General features: G+C 43.3%; 1 protein-coding gene across 1 annotated transcript in view; it reads left to right on the top strand.

The window, feature by feature from the left end:
- LOC132576853 (protein dispatched homolog 1-like) overlaps positions 1 to 16,177 on the top strand; it is a 157,322-nt gene that overhangs the window by 108,593 nt on the left and 32,552 nt on the right. The gene's annotated exons all lie outside the window — the stretch shown is intronic.

Below are 16,177 nucleotides of genomic sequence, written 5' to 3'. Positions count from 1 at the left end.
GATTCTCAAAAGTGTAAACTCTGGAAATCTTGTTGGTCTTTAAATGCTACTGGAACCAGTTGAGCTCTTCTACTTCAGACCAACATGGCTACTCACTATGTTGCCATGTAGTTGCAAGTGGTGCTAACTGGTAGAGATTACCTTCCATTGCAAAAGAATTTCTAATCTAGAGGCCATAAATTGTTGGGGTAAGTGATGATACGAAATCTTCCTTTTGCATTGATGGGGCAAATCTAGTGAAGCCCACAAATTTATGATCGATTTCAGTTCGGAAATACATTTGTGGGTTCCAGAATTGTGACATGGGTTTATCAATTGGCTTCTACCTCCCCATACCTGATCTAAACCACCCTTTAGATTTTAAACATTACTTTATATTAAGAGATGATATTGTGTAGCATAACTTGTAATCACTACCTAGTTTTCAGTTATGCTGTTCAAAGCAGCTAATTAGAAGTCCTCAAGAACCATAGTACAACTTAAAATAACATAAAACAATAAAACAGTACAGTCACACTATTCAGAAATGAAAATGGTAACAGCAGCAGTGGAGATACTTTAAAGCTATTTGGAAAAAAGTCTTCCCATCCTTCTCCCTTTATGCCAGCAAGGACTAAGTGGTGGGCCTTCCTTGAAGGAGTTTCACAGTATTGGTACCCTGCCCTTTGCTTCAAGGTTAGAGTGCTCTAAGTGGTTGGTCTTTACCTGCACCTGAATTCTGAACTGTATGGCAATCTTCAGAGACAGCTAACACACCATTTAGGCTTATACCTCAAAGGCCCTGACTACTCAAAAGCTGTCTTTAAAAATGCTGGGGTGGTAGAGAAATACAATTCTTTTGTTGCCACCACCAGTTTTGTGGAGTAGGCTGAAAGCTGAACCCTAGCTTGTTTTCAGTTGAATTCATCAATAGCATTCAGCTGTCAATAATGGAGCTTTTGCTGCTGTTGTTTCAGTGTTCTAACTCGTCACTGAATCAAGGAGCTAGCCAGCATCCACTGGTTTCAGAAAGGTATCTAGGCATGTTACCTGTCTTTTTAAGTTCTTTATTCCTTAAGCAGGCAAGGTTTAAACAAGACTGCAAAATAAGCTATTGGGTAAAATTCCCCAGAAGAACCTGTAGGGATTCATCAATCTCGGTGGATGAGACTGAGGGAGATTTTGTCTTCCCCATCTCCCACCACCAAGTGTCAGCATCTTTGAGTTAAAACCCAGCCTGTTCATTAGAAGGGGCTAACATTAAGTTTCCTCCTACTCTTACTGTCTTCTTGCCCTGAGCAGAGCATCAAATTGAAGGTATTCCTTGCTATATTTATTGGCAGTTTATAACTTGAGACAAGCCCATGGTTGCATGAAGGCCATGAATTCATGAGCCACACTCAACAAGATAGCCTTGGCATTGATAGGGAAGTTTCTCAGTACAATCAGTTTGGAAGTCCGCAACACCATACTTAAGACACCTTGTCCAGCTCTGGCAAGCAGACTGTTGTATAGACAGTGCACCAGCAGAATTTTTATTTCAAGAACCCAGTATCAGATGCACACATTTGAAACTCAGGAATGGCTCAGCATGGTAATGTTATCATAGGATATTGAAACTGAAGTATAGTATACTGAAATATTGTATTTGATGTAGCAAATGTGATTAATACATTTTGCACATCACATTGGCTGCGAACAAAGAGTGAGCTGGATAGCTGACCAAGGAAAGGACTGGTTGCCATTCTGTATATAGTTCCTCACAAATGACTGAAATTAAAGTTAATTCCAATTGCTGGTTAGCAGTTGCTCAACAAATAAGAGTATTTGGCCACAGTATTGCTTTAGCCACAGTGTTAAAATATAAGATTGTTATGAGAAGCCATGGAGCTGTTTTAGCAATCTCTCTAATGTACAGAATTTATTTGCGCTACTTTACTTTGCTAACAGCTGAGTCAAACTAGATACAGTTAGATCACAGTATTTACATAGCTGACCTGCCTGAGAATTTATATATTTCAACTGAGTTTTGATAGCCGATGATCTTCAGTAAAATTCTTTAAAAATTATCTTCAGTTGTACTCTTTTTTACCTCCCATGTTGAATGTGTGTATCTTGTAGAGCCCCAAGTCATGATGTAGTGGTGGTAACTGAGTCCACTTTGCCTCAGATTGCCCCCACACTTGCCAGTGATGCTTGTTTTCCACAGGACTGCACCACAAAGTCTGGACTTGTGGATAAGCATCGTAGTTGGGGTGGGATGGAATGTGTCAGTGTATACATAGCACATAGAGCAGTCTGGGAAGATCATGAACAGCATGGTATTCAGGAAATGTTTAAATGTGTAGGGGAGTATTTCATGCCTTCTGCCTAGAAAGCATGGACTTTTGTTAAGTGTGTTTAATTGAAGGAGAGGCATGAAGCAATCTGGAGCAAATTGGGCTAGATTAACAGGTGTTAGGCCTGAACCATCCGAGAATGTCTTGAGTCAGTTGTTGAGAATGCAGTTCAAAAAACCACTGAGTGTGTGAAACAACCCTAACTGGAAGTCATCCAGTGCTGTACTTGTTATGACAGAGTAATATTAAATGCAGGTGTTGTCCCCCTCCCTTTTTTTTGTAAGGCACATTAATTAAATCTAGTGTGTAATCAAACCAGCTTTCATTACTGTTCTGCAACTGCATATGCCCACATTGTTAACTTTAATTGGGAACTGGAAGAAAGTGGTCCTATTACAGGAGAAGGAACACAGTCCTAAATTCAAGTAGAATTTTACACTTGGCAAATATCCAAACATACAACATAGCAGGTTGAAGCATGTTTTTCAAGCCTGTGGAGCTTAACATTTCTAAGTGACCTAACATTAAAAGAACAAAGCATTGATTCTTACCATAAATTTATTAGCAAGTTATGCTTTATTTAATTGTAGTTGGTTTCAGTAGTATGTGCAGCTTAATTATGACACTCTCTTAACTTTGGTGTAGGTTTTTTTGTTATATTTTGGGAGTTGAAGGGGAAAAGTCTGTCAGAGTAACAGATTTTATTTACAACTTGTAAATATCTCCTTTTAAATCAATATTATTATATCCTTATCTTTCCCCCACATTTGTGAACAGTGTTGCTGCTATACTGTTCATAGCTGCCAGGACAACTATTCAAAATACTGATACCCTTTAGAGGCTATAAGGAAAGAAGTCAGGTCACCTATGGCATAAAGTATGGCATTGCCATATCCAGTTTTAATGTATTAGTTACCTCTGTCACTGATTAATACTACTTTGGGGGTCTCCAGCCCTTTTCAGCTGATGGGCACCTTTGAAATTCTGACACAGGATGGTTGGTACAACCACAAGATGGCTGCCACAAGAGACAGAGCAAACGATAAAATGTCAGGAATGAATTTATGTGTAACTCTTATAGCAGCTCATCAGCAGGTCAGGCGGAAACTCTGTTTAATAGGATGCCTTTTAAATTGGACATATTGTTTTTTAAAAAAATCTTATACACAGGATACCTTAGCAGGGGTGTCACTTTAGCAGGGGTGAGATGGATCTGGCCTATAAAGGACTCAAATTTATCCCCCAAGCAACTTCTTTCTTCAACTTCCTTTCCCAGAGCTGCTACATCAGCAGCACCATAGCTTTCCATTTTTCCCAACTCCCTCAGAGCTTCTTTGCTTCTTGCCTCACTCCCCCCCCCCCACTCTCACACACTCATACACATAGGCACACAGAGAGCTCAGTGACTGCTTCCTTCGTTGTGTGGGAGAAATATAAAGACAAGCCTCTGTCTTTCTTATACGTGTGCACACACAGAGAGAGCTTCTGCTTCCTTCTCTGGGGCTGTTCCTCCTCTTTTGGGGGAGGGAAGGAGAGTCCCATGGCAGCTTCAAGACCAACATTTTATTCCACGTATAAGCTTTTATGTGCAAGCACACTTCTGGTTTCTAATGTCAGCCTTATATCCATTTATTCTTTGAATCCTCCTGGATGGAATTGATACCTAGGTTTCCTGTCTCATTACCAATGCTGGTATCTCCACATCTACTACCCCTCTGCTTATCACACCTAATCCAGTCAAGCCTGCTATTGTCATTCACCTGCTATTGCCATTTGAGACTTGAAATCACCTTTATAAAGTTTATATCTCTGGTACTTTGTGTACATTTTATGGCATGCATGGGCCAGCCCAACAAAGTGACATTTATGTCAGATCTGTCCCTTGTAACAAATTAGTTTGAAACCTCTGCCTTGCAGTCATTCAGTTCTGCAGTGGCAGCTGCTCCTGAAGCACTTAAAAAAAATTTGCACAGCCCATCAGAGAAGCCCCACCAAAAACACAGGGAAGGTGGTAGGTACTATGTTGGACCTCTGCACTACCCTAGGGCAAAATTGAATGTTGGTTTTATCAGTGTAGAAATTTCAACTGCTGGTGCATGCAGGCTAATGGTGGATCAAACATATGTGTTCACCACTTGCTGACAACATCAAATAGTAACTTGGCTGTTTGAACAAGCTATAGCATACGTTATTCCACAGTCAATACTTTTAAATCACCTTAAACATCCTTTTTGTTTGAGTCAATTTACACATTCAGTTGCCAGTGATATGCATGCATGTATGAGCCAGCACTAAGTGAGAGAAGCCAATAGGTAGAACATATTATATTATTGCTAAGTCAACTAAATTTTATTTGGAGATTGATTTATCATTAATTGTGGAACATTGAGAGCAATTAATTGAGTCCCTGACATTATGTTCCATCCATCTCTGCTCAAGCATGGAGGTGACTTTACAGCATCATCTTTGAAGTGGGGCAGTTCGCTGTGTAGATTTATCTCCCATGTTCCCAAAACAGAGAGATATGGTGTGATCTACCATTCCAAATTACATTATGTTGGTTTCTTATCTCACTGCATATTCTAACATCATTCAGCTCTGACATTTATATTCTCACCAATCCCCCCAGAAGGGCCATACTACTTTATTTTACTTTATATTATTTTTATTTGGAATAATAGATTAGAATAGTAGAGGGGTGGCCAATGGTAGCTATCCAGATGTTTTTGCCTACAACTCCCATCAGCCCCAGCCAGCATGGCCAATGGCTGGGGCTGATGGGAGTTGTAGGCAGAAAACATCTGGAGAGCTACCATTGGCCACCCCTGGTCAATAGTAGATTTTAATGTAACTTAGTAATGTAATAGTAGAATGTAATGTTCTTTTAATAGTTGTGTTAACACTTGCACATGCTGTCTAAAGGACTTTGGTGATCAAGTCTTCATGTAAAACAAGTTATTTCCTGTAAAGCTATTTAATAAAGCAAGAGAGTCTTTCAGCAAAATAAACTGATAAAGCAGTCTCTTGTGGAATGTGTTCTTGAGTCCTTACTGAAGATCACACACATGGGATGTCCACAAATTGCATCCTTTTCAAATTGGAAAATACTCTTTGGAATCAAAGTGATAGTTTCTGTATTCTAATGGAATATTTCCAATATTTTACCCCCATTGCACTCTATTTGCGATTTTTGTTATAATGAGTAATCAGATATATTAGATAAAAATTAGATATATTAGATTTTAAAAATCTTTTAGCTATATTAGATTTTAAAAAACCTTTTAGCTATATTAGATTTAAAAAATCATATTAGATTAAAAAAAGACTGTAAACCTAATGAAACCTTGAAGAGGTTTGGATCTGAAGGTGCTGTTATGTTGGTACAACAGCAAGTCCTCCAGTGGGACGGCTTTTCTGGCTGTGGAGGGAGATTTTAGCTAATTTTCTCTCCTGTGGCTGTCTACTTCCCACATTATATTTTTAGACATGCTAGGAACATGACTTGAGGTGCAGAAGGCTGTGCGGAGAGGAAAGGAGAGGATGTAGCCTTCCTCTAGTGTGACAATCTCGCACTGCTTAAGATCCAAGCCATAATCCCAATGCTGTTATATCCCTTCAGTTTAAGTGTATTTGCTCCTACACTCATAGTAGTTTATCTTGGCAGCTACTCTAGAATTAAAGTTCTCTACTGCTTTACTGCTGTCTCATCAAAGATTTCCAACTGAGTAGTATGGACAATGCAAAGTGCTTTAGTGCCTCTGTACTGGCTTGCAGGTTTTGAGGATCAGGTGCCAGAAGTCAGGCAAACAGAGTTCTTCAGTACAAGGTCAGGGATCCAGAAGTCAGGCAAAGCAAGACTTTCAGTCCAAAGTCAGGGGTCCAGAAGCCAGGCAATGCAGAGTTGGTGTCTTATCATACGTATTGCATCTATACCTAACAGCCTCTCTTGGTTGGCTTTATAGCCCCACTCCTAAGGGTCATGCTTGCTTAGAAGCCGTCTTGCAGCTACTCATCTGCATTATCAGCAAGCAGCTGGCATCGGGCCAGGAGGCATGCATTTTGTAATCATGTCTGTAGCTCTGTTTTCAGCCTTCATCTGAGGAGCTCTAAGTTTGTAGGTGATACTGGTGGGCTGGGAATGGCCAACTTGAGTTTTACCTGCTGAATCAGGACTGGAGGGTGTAAGTGCTCTGTACTAGCTGTTGGCTGTGAATCCTGACAAGCCTGCAGCTCATTTTCCTGCTAGTCAGCTTCTGTTAACTTAAGTCTAGCTGCACAAGGCTCCTCTTCTCCTGAGGAGTCCTTACTGTTGCTGAGCCCTGGCTCTTACTTCAACATATTTTATGACTGTCATGACTGTCTCTTACTTCTACATATTTTAAAGAAGGAAGCCAATTCATTAATGATATCCATCAATGCTGTTGTTCCTCTTCTCCCTCCCCCAACCAGTATACAAAAGTAGATTCCACAGAAGATTTCCACTGGCAGAAGCGGGGGGGGGGGAGATTTTTCTCCATGTATCCCTTCTACATCAGAACTCTGTTTCTCCAGTTATTCTGAAGGTCCCCTTTCCCCTAGAAACACCATTTTGTGGGCATTTGGGGTTTCGGCAATGGGAAGGTCAGCAAGGTCAGTAATCTTTGTCAGGGGAAATTTTCAGCAGGATCCAAGCCAAACTCTCTGGTATCTGAAGCTGCTTCAAAGTAACAATTTCTGCTTCAGAAATTACTCATATATGAGTTCTCTGTTACACTTTAGCCTGCCTGAGCCTGGCTATTGTATGAGTTACAGTCAACATTTAGTGGGGTTGCTAAGACTTTTATTAATCTATGAAAAGATACCAATATTGATTATTATTCTGCATGTTCTCAACATGAACAGAATATGACTACTACTTATTTAAACTTTGCCTCATTGTTGTCAAGCGTGCTATTTTCTATAACGTAATTTTCTTTCAGACAAAGAGCAGGTCACCAGCTCTCTTCTGCTCCCCCCTTATTTACAACCATTGGGCAAGTAATAAATCCATCTGGCCCAAGGATGTTTATGCTATAGCCTGGCTGGTAGTACTTTCAAGTCGCCTCTTCCACAGGTTCACACAGACAGCTCTTATCTGCTTCCAGAATAGTGTGAGAATGGGAGATAACCTAATAACCTAAACTCCTTAGTAATAAAATAGATAGTTGTTTAGCAACCTTTGAACCCGTGACTCAATTATGCATCTGTATGTTAACCTTTGAAGATATCCTATATAGCAACTGTGTAACGGTGTATACATCATTACTCCCAAGGCTTGTGTCCTTGGTATAGCTCCTGAGTTTCTAACAATAAAACAGCTTTGATTTAAAACAAAAAACTGCTTAGTGAGAAATATTGACGCTTGACAATTGCCTTAGATTATATGATACTTTACTAGACTGCATTGAAAACCTCTGCAAACTTAATGCTAGACAGTAAAACATGATAAACAGGCCACATTTGCTTCATGTAATAAAACAGCACATTAAATAACTACCCCCCCAAGAACTTATAATGATAATTAAGGTGTACTCTTTCTTTAAATTTTTGCCATTTCAAAAAAGACTCCTTAATTCTTGCTTTGGTTGCAATTCCACAATCCTGGAGCACTGATGTCTTCTGACCTTTAGAATCTGGCATTTGTAAATGGTAGCAAAAAAAAGTATTAAACTAATTTCCCATGCCCTGTATCCCTCACATTCCAGCAAAAGCAGAATAGTTAGTACTTAACCTAATGATCTGTTAGTCCTTTGAACGGTGGTGAGATAATAAGAATGGGGGTGCCCTATGCAAGATAGCTGGAATGATATTCCTCTGTTAAATATGACAAGTGCTGCTTAAAACAGTTTTGAAACTTGCAACAAACCATATAGAACTATGTTCAAAATGAGACTCGGTGATGAAAAAGCAAAGATGGTTTTAGTGAGATGAATGAATGACTTCCTTCCAGGGTCTCAAGCAAGAAGACTCTTCTTAACAAGACACTAGACAGTCTGAAAAAAGACCAGATTCAGTAAGAGTCTCTCTGCTTTTCAGCACTCTTGATGTGTGTAGAAGTGCTAGACATTTTTATTTTTCTGAAGTTTCTATATTGGAGGATGGACTTCAGAATCAGTGTTTTTGGAAGTATGTGTGTATATGTACACACTTCCTCATAAACACTCAATATACAGTATGTCACAGAAGTGAGTACATCCCCTCACATTTTGTAAATATTTAAGTTGATCTTTTCATGTGACAACACTGAAAAATGACACTTGGCTACAATGTAAAGTAGTGAGTCTACAGCTTGTATAACAGTGTAAATGTGCTGTCCCCTCAAAATTATGCAACACACAGCCATTAATGTCTAAACTGCTGGCAACAAAAGTGAGTACACCCCTAAGTAATAATGTCCAAATGGGGCCCAAAGTGTCAATATTTTGTGTGACCACCATTATTTTCCAGCATTGCTTTAACCCTCCTGGGTTAAAGCTTCACACGTTGCCACCGGGTCCGGATGGCATACATCCGAGAGTTCTGAAAGAACTCAAAGTTGAACTTGTGGATCTTCTAACAAAAATCTGTAATCTTTCATTGAAATCTGCCTCCGTTCCTGAGGACTGGAAGGTAGCAAATGTCACCCCCATCTTTAAAAAGGGTTCCAGAGGAGATCCGGGAAATTACAGGCCAGTCAGTCTGACTTCAATACCGGGAAAGTTGGTAGAAACCATTATCAAGGACAGAATGAGTAGGCACATTGATGAACACGGGTTATTGAGGAAGACTCAGCATGGGTTCTGCAAGGGAAGATCTTGCCTCACTAACCTGTTACATTTCTTTGAGGGGGTGAACAAACATGTGGACAAAGGAGACCCGATAGATGTTGTTTACCTTGACTTCCAGAAAGCTTTTGATAAAGTTCCTCATCAAAGGCTCCTTAGAAAGCTTGAGAGTCATGGAGTAAAAGGACAGGTCCTCTTGTGGATCAAAAACTGGCTGAGTAATAGGAAGCAGAGAGTGAGTATAAATGGGCAGTCTTCGCAGTGGAGGACGGTAAGCAGTGGGGTGCCGCAGGGCTCGGTACTGGGTCCCATCCTCTTTAACTTGTTCATAAATGATTTAGAGTTGGGAGTGAGCAGTGAAGTGGCCAAATTTGCGGATGACACTAAATTGTTCAGGGTGGTGAGAACCAGAGAGGATTGTGAGGAACTCCAAAGGGATCTGTTGAGGCTGGGTGAGTGGGCATCAACGTGGCAGATGTGGTTCAATGTGGCCAAGTGCAAAGTAATGCACATTGGGGCCAAGAATCCCAGCTACAAATACAAGTTGATGGGGTGTGAACTGGCAGAGACAGACCAAGAGAGAGATCTTGGGGTCATGGTAGATAATTCACTGAAAATGTCAAGACAGTGTGCGTTTGCAATAAAAAAGGCCAACGCCATGCTGGGAATTATTAGGAAGGGAATTGAAAACAAATCAGCCAGTATCATAATGCCTCTGTATAAATCGATGGTGCGGTCTCATTTGGAGTACTGTGTGCAGTTCTGGTCGCCGCACCTCAAAAAGGATATTATAGCATTGGAGAAAGTTCAGAAAAGGGCAACTAAAATGATTAAAGGGCTGGAACACCTTCCCCATGAAGAAAGGTTGAAACGCTTAGGGCTCTTTAGCTTGGAGAAACGTCGACTGAGGGGTGACATGATAGAAGTTTACAAGATAATGCATGGGATGGAGAAAGTAGAGAAAGAAGTACTTTTCTCCCTTTCTCACAATACAAGAACTCGTGGGCATTCGATGAAATTGCTGAGCAGACAGGTTAAAACGGATAAAAGGAAGTACTTTTTCACCCAAAGGGTGATTAACATGTGGAATTCACTGCCACAGGAGGTGGTGGCGTCCACAAGCATAGCCACCTTCAAGAAGGGGTTAGATAAAAATATGGAGCAGAGGTCCATCAGTGGCTATTAGCCACAGTGTGTGTGTGTGTGTGTGTGTGTGTGTGTGTGTGTGTGTGTGTGTGTATATATATATATATATATATATATATATATATATATATATATTTGGCCGCTGTGTGACACAGAATGTTGGACTGGATGGGCCATTGGCCTGATCTAACATGGCTTCTCTTATGTTCTTATGTTCTTATGTTCTTCACTGGAGTCCTCTTCCACTCCTCCATGACGACGTCCCGTAGCTGGTGGATGTTAGAGATCTTGCACACCTCCACCTTCTGTTTCAGGATGCCCCATAGATGCTCAATAGGGCTTAAGTCTTGAGACATACTTGGCCAGTCCATCACCATTACCCCCAGCTTCTTTAGCAAGACAGTGGTCATTTTGGAGGTGTGTTTGGGGTCGTTATCATGTTGGAATACTGCCCTGCAGCCCAGTCTCCAAAGGGAGGGGATCATGCTCTGTTTCAGTATGTCATAGTACATGTTGGCATTCATGATTCCCTCAATGAACTGTAGCTCCCCAGTGCCGGCAGCACTCATGCAGCCCCAGACCATGACATTCCCACCACCATGCTTGACTGTAGACAAGACACATTTGTCTTTGTACTCCTCACCCGGTTGCCGCCACACACGCTTGACACCATCTGAACCAAATAAGTTTATCTTGGTCTCATCAGACCACAGGACATGGTTCCAGAAATCCATGTCTTTAGTCTGTTTGTCTACAGCAAACCATTTGCGGGCTTTCTTGTGCATCATCTTTAGAAGAGGCTTCCTTCTGGGACAACAGCCCTGCAGACCAATTTGATGCAGCGTGTGGCATATGGTCTGAGCACTGACAGGCTGACCCCCCACCCCTTCAACCTCTGTAGCAATGCTGGTAGCACTCATAAGTCTATTTCCCAAAGCCAGCCTCTGGATATGACGCTGAACACAGGCACTCAACTTCTTTGGTCGACCATGGCGAGGCCTGTTCTGAGTGGAACCTGTCCTGTTAAACCGCTGTATGGTCTTGGCCACCATGCTGCAGTTCAGTTTCAGGGTCTTGGCAATCTTCTTATAGCCTTGGCCATCTTTATGTAGAGCAACAATTTGTTTTTTCAGATTCTCAGAGAGTTCATTGCCATGAGGTGCCATGTGGAACTTCCAGTGACCAGTATGAGGGAGTGAGAGCGATAACCTGCTCCCCCTTCACACCTGATACCTTGTACCACTAACGAGTCACATGACACCAGGGAGGGAAAATGGCTACTTGGGCTACTACTTTACATTGGCTACTACTTTACATTGTAGCCATGTGTCATTTCTTCAGTGTTGTCACATGAAAAGATCAACTTAAATATTTACAAAATGTGAGGGGATGCACTCACTTCTGTGATATACTGTATATCAGTAATTTTGGAAGCTATATTAATTTCTCAGCTAAGCATAACTATAGTGCTGAAGAGACGACGATGCAGGAGTCATCGTCGTCTCTTCAGACTCTGGCAAGACTTATGGGTCGCCTGATCTCAAACCTCGAGGCACTGCAGTGAGGTCATTATCATACCAGACAGTTACAGATGTTTCTACGCCCCTATCAACTCCAGATTGTGGAGAGGCATCCCATGTCACTGATGGTGCCATGGTCGTCAAGGAGAGTCTTCTGTGGTGGACCAAGACCGCCAACCTGCGTCAGGGGAGAATCTACTTCACGGAGAGAGTGTTACAGCTATTTTCAGACGCCAGCCTCTCAGGTTGGGGGGCGACCCTCAACGAGATCCCCACGCAGGGTCAGTGGACAACCAAGGAGTCGGGCCTTCCGATCAACCTCCTGGAACTCCGGGCCATTAGCTTGGCTCTGCTGCACTTTCAAGTCCAGGTGTCTGGACAGCATGTTCTTGTTCGAACATACAATATAGTAGCAAAAGCATACCTAAACAATCAAGGGGGGTCCAAGTCTAATTCTCTCCACAAGGAGGCCGGGAAGCTGTTCGAGTGGGCGGAGATTCACCTGAAGTCAGTAAGGGCGGAACATATCAAAGGGTCTTACAATGTCAAGGCAGACTGGCTCAGTCGGGAGAACATTCACTCGGGGGGAGTGGTCTCTCAACGAGAACTTTTTCCTAAAGATAGTGGAACGCTTTTGCCTACCGATGTTGGATCTCTTTGCGTCCTATCAGAATCACCAACTTCCTCGGTTCTTCACAAGGTACTACCACAATCAGGCGGAGGCCACGGACGCTCTAACATCTCCCTGGCCACAAGACCTTCTGTATGCCTTTCCTCCAATCCCGGTCATTCTGAGGGTTCTCAGAAAAATCAGTCTGTTGGGGGCCAAGGTCATCCTGGTTGCGCCCTGGTGGCCTCGTCGTCCCTGGTTCTCATCAATTCAACAGATGTCAATAGATGTCATTTCATCTACCAACCTGGCCGGACATGCTATTGCAAGGCCCGGTGTGGCACCCTCATCCAGAATGGCTGAGATTTACCGCGTGGAGGTTGAGAGGAAATCATTGTTAAACTTGGGGTACACAAGTGAAGTGACGAATACCATCCTAGCTTCCAGAAAGGAATCCACTACTCGGCTTTATAACGTGTCATGGAAAGCTTTTCACAGGTGGTGCCGGAGAAAGAGTGTAGACCCACTACATCCCACTGTTCCTAGAATTCTTCAATTCCTTCAGGACGGTCTTCAGTCGGGACTGAAGCCAGCTACCCTCAAGCGCCAGGTTGCAGCCTTGTCTTCAGTACTCCCAACAAGTGGGCAGTGTAAATCCGACATCGCATCCTCATATCCGTCGTTTTCTTAGAGGGGCTTCTATGAGTCCTCCACCACAATCTCATTGCTTTCCTACCTGGCAGCTGAATCCAGTGCTCTCAGCTTTAACAAATCCTCCTTTTGAGCCCTTAATGTCTGTGCCTTTAAAGATGATGCGCATGAAAACTATCTTCCTGGTGGCGATAACATCGGTCAGAAGGGTCTCCGAAATTGGAGCTTTGTCGATTAAGCGAGAGTTATGCGTGTTCCACAAGGACAAAGTCATTCTTTATCCAGATCCTACTTTTCAACCAAAGGTCTCGTCTAGGTTCCACCAAAGCCAAGAAATCAATTTACCATCCTTTTTCCCGGATCCTAAGCATCCAAAGGAGCGCACGTGGCATACTCTGGACATGCATAGGGCACTTAAGGTTTACCTGATTAGAACTGAACCTATTCGTAAGTCAGATTCCATGTTCATTAACATAGCAGCGCCCAGATTGGGTCAGAAAATGTCCAAGTCGGCTATTAGTTACGCCATTAAGCAGTGTATAACGGAAGCGTACAAGGCGCTACATCTCAAGGTACCATCAGGGCTCATGGCACATTCGACCAGAAGTGCAGCCACCAATGCAGCCTTTAATAAGAATGCCTCTGTCGAGGAAGTGTGCAAAGCAGCGACGTGGTCGTCTATTTCCACCTTTATTTGCCACTACAAGCTGAATGCATACGCGTCGGCAGATGCAGCCTTTGGTAGATGAATCCTGCAACATGTGCAGCCTTTGGTAGATGAATCCTGCAACATGTGCTGCCTGAGTAGGGCGACCCCACCCTGATTAACATACTGCTCTGGGAGCACCCAAGATGTCCTCTGCCTCTTAAGGAGAATGACCCTTGGCACTTACCATGAGGGGTCCTTCTCCTAAGAGGACAGGAGGACATCTTGCCCTCCCTTCTCTCGCCCTACCTTGGGCAGTCTGTTTTGTCTGTATCTCGTCTATCAACTTTCGTCTGAGGTGTTTTTCTATGCTACTATCTGTTGCCTGTTGGCCTGTTTTTCCCCATAAAGGTTTGTTTTTGTCGGTCTTTCAGTCTAATGCCATTGTTACTGACCGACTGTTAGTTTTTTACATTAGGAGTTTTTTAGGTACGATATTCTTCTTACTGCTGCTCGGAGTCACCCAAACTGAGAGAGGGGTGGTTCCCACAGCCACAGGAAGAGAAAGATTTTAAGATTCCTGCCTCCCTGATTGGACAGTGGGAAACACCCAAGATGTCCTCCTGTCCTCTTAGGAGAAGGACCCCTCACGGTAAGTGCCAAGGGTCATTCTCCACTTTCCTCTCTCTGGAGTTCTGAATTCCAATTCCCTGCTCAGCCATGGGCCAATCACGCGCTCTATTTCATACTACCATACCTCACGAGGTTGTTGTGAGGATAAAAATAGAGGAAGGGAAAAATTGTTTATGTCCCCCCCCCACCTGTCCCCACCTCTCCAATTCCTTAGATGGGCAGGGTAAGATGTGACAGATAGATCTAGGGTTGCCAACCCGCAGGTGGGGCTCAGAGTCCTCTAAGAATTATGACTGACCTTCTGACTAAAGAGATCAGATCCCCTGGAGGAAATGGCAACTTCAGTGGGTGGGCTTGATAACATCACATCCCTGCTGAGGCCCCTCTCTTCCCCAGACTCTGCCCCTCCCCCAATTCTCCAAGAATTTTATAGCCTAGAGTTGGTCACTCTGGACCTAGCCATTGTCCTGAGACGTCATGCTGAACTTGTTAACAAAAAAATTGGGAAAGACCTGTAATAAGTGAGTAATCAATAATCAACACAGTAAATTTATTTAAAATGCTCCCTTGCCTCCTGTCTCTATGAGATTAACTCAGTACACAGCTACGCACCCTTGCAGTTCTGGATTCTCTGCTTTAGAAAGATGCTTTATGTTTCTCTGTGTGTCCATCTTCTTTCCTCAAAGGGATCAGTTGCCTCCCAGCTGTGGTGTCCATTTCGGATCTTCTTCATGGTCTCTGTGCAGTCCCACACATGGGTTTTCCATTAGGACGAACCCTACCTCGGAGATTTTAAAAGCTAGCCTAGGCGTTATTTTTGGCGCGCGTTCCCTTCCGCTCTGGGGAGCAGGCATCCACTGTGCGCTCCACTGTGGCGCTCCACCCACCCAGTTTCTTTCCGACCGCTGCCCGGGATAGTCCTACCTCGCTGCGTTCCTTCATCTTCCTCAGCTTACGAGTCTTCGCTTCTTCAACCTTGCTTCTTCAACTCTGTTTTTTTTCCTTCTTCGTCTCCTCATTCTTCTACCTGGTATCGTATAAAAATATATATATTTTTCCCGCTTCTATCGCCTCACTCCCTTCCTTCTCTTACCCCCCTCCCCCCCTCTCCTCCTCGGCTTATGGAAGGAAGAGACGCGAAAATAACCTTTAAAAGGTGCATGCATTGCAGAGCTAAAATCCCTACCTCAGACGGCCATTCGCTCTGCCTTTTCTGTTTAGGGGAAGGCCATAAAACCGACGCCTGCACCCATTGTCTTCAATTTGGAAAACAGGTGAGAAAAAACAGGGCCGCGGACTTAAAAGTCACCTGTTAGAGTCTGCGCTTCGCCCAGATATGTCGCATTCCTCCAGTCTTCCAAAATCGCCACCCTCCCTAACTCCTCAAGGGGATGGCGCGAAACCGGCAGTTTCAGTGTCCTCGGCTCCCAATAAGCCTAAGTCCGGGAAACATACCAAGAAGTCTCATGATTCCAAGAGGAAACATTCGGACTCATCCTCATCCAAGTCCCACAAGGACCCAAAGGACCCGAAAAAGGCTTCGGATTCGACCCACTCCGAACCAAGAGCGCACGAATCGGAGACTTCTACTGCCACTCCACTCCAGACAGAGAGGATGGAGAAAATTATACCAATCCACTCTCGCTCGCCTTCCATTCATGAGACCATGCCAGAAGCTTTTCTCACTGACGAACCCATGGAACTTTCGACTCAGATGCAAGAACATCAGATCGACCCACGCTCCTTCCGCGACATGTCGGCTCCCAAAAAAATTGACAAGTACTACTTCCTCTCCGCACCGCCTGGCCCCTCGCCAAAGAGAGCAATGCACCCATCGGTACCGTGAAAGATCCTCCAGCATAGAGAGAGAA

Source organism: Heteronotia binoei, chromosome 1 (assembly GCF_032191835.1).
Source record: "Heteronotia binoei isolate CCM8104 ecotype False Entrance Well chromosome 1, APGP_CSIRO_Hbin_v1, whole genome shotgun sequence".
NCBI classification, from domain to species: Eukaryota; Metazoa; Chordata; class Lepidosauria; order Squamata; family Gekkonidae; genus Heteronotia; species Heteronotia binoei.
Note: the sequence above shows the minus strand (reverse complement) of the source record. Positions and strands in the feature narration are given on the sequence as shown.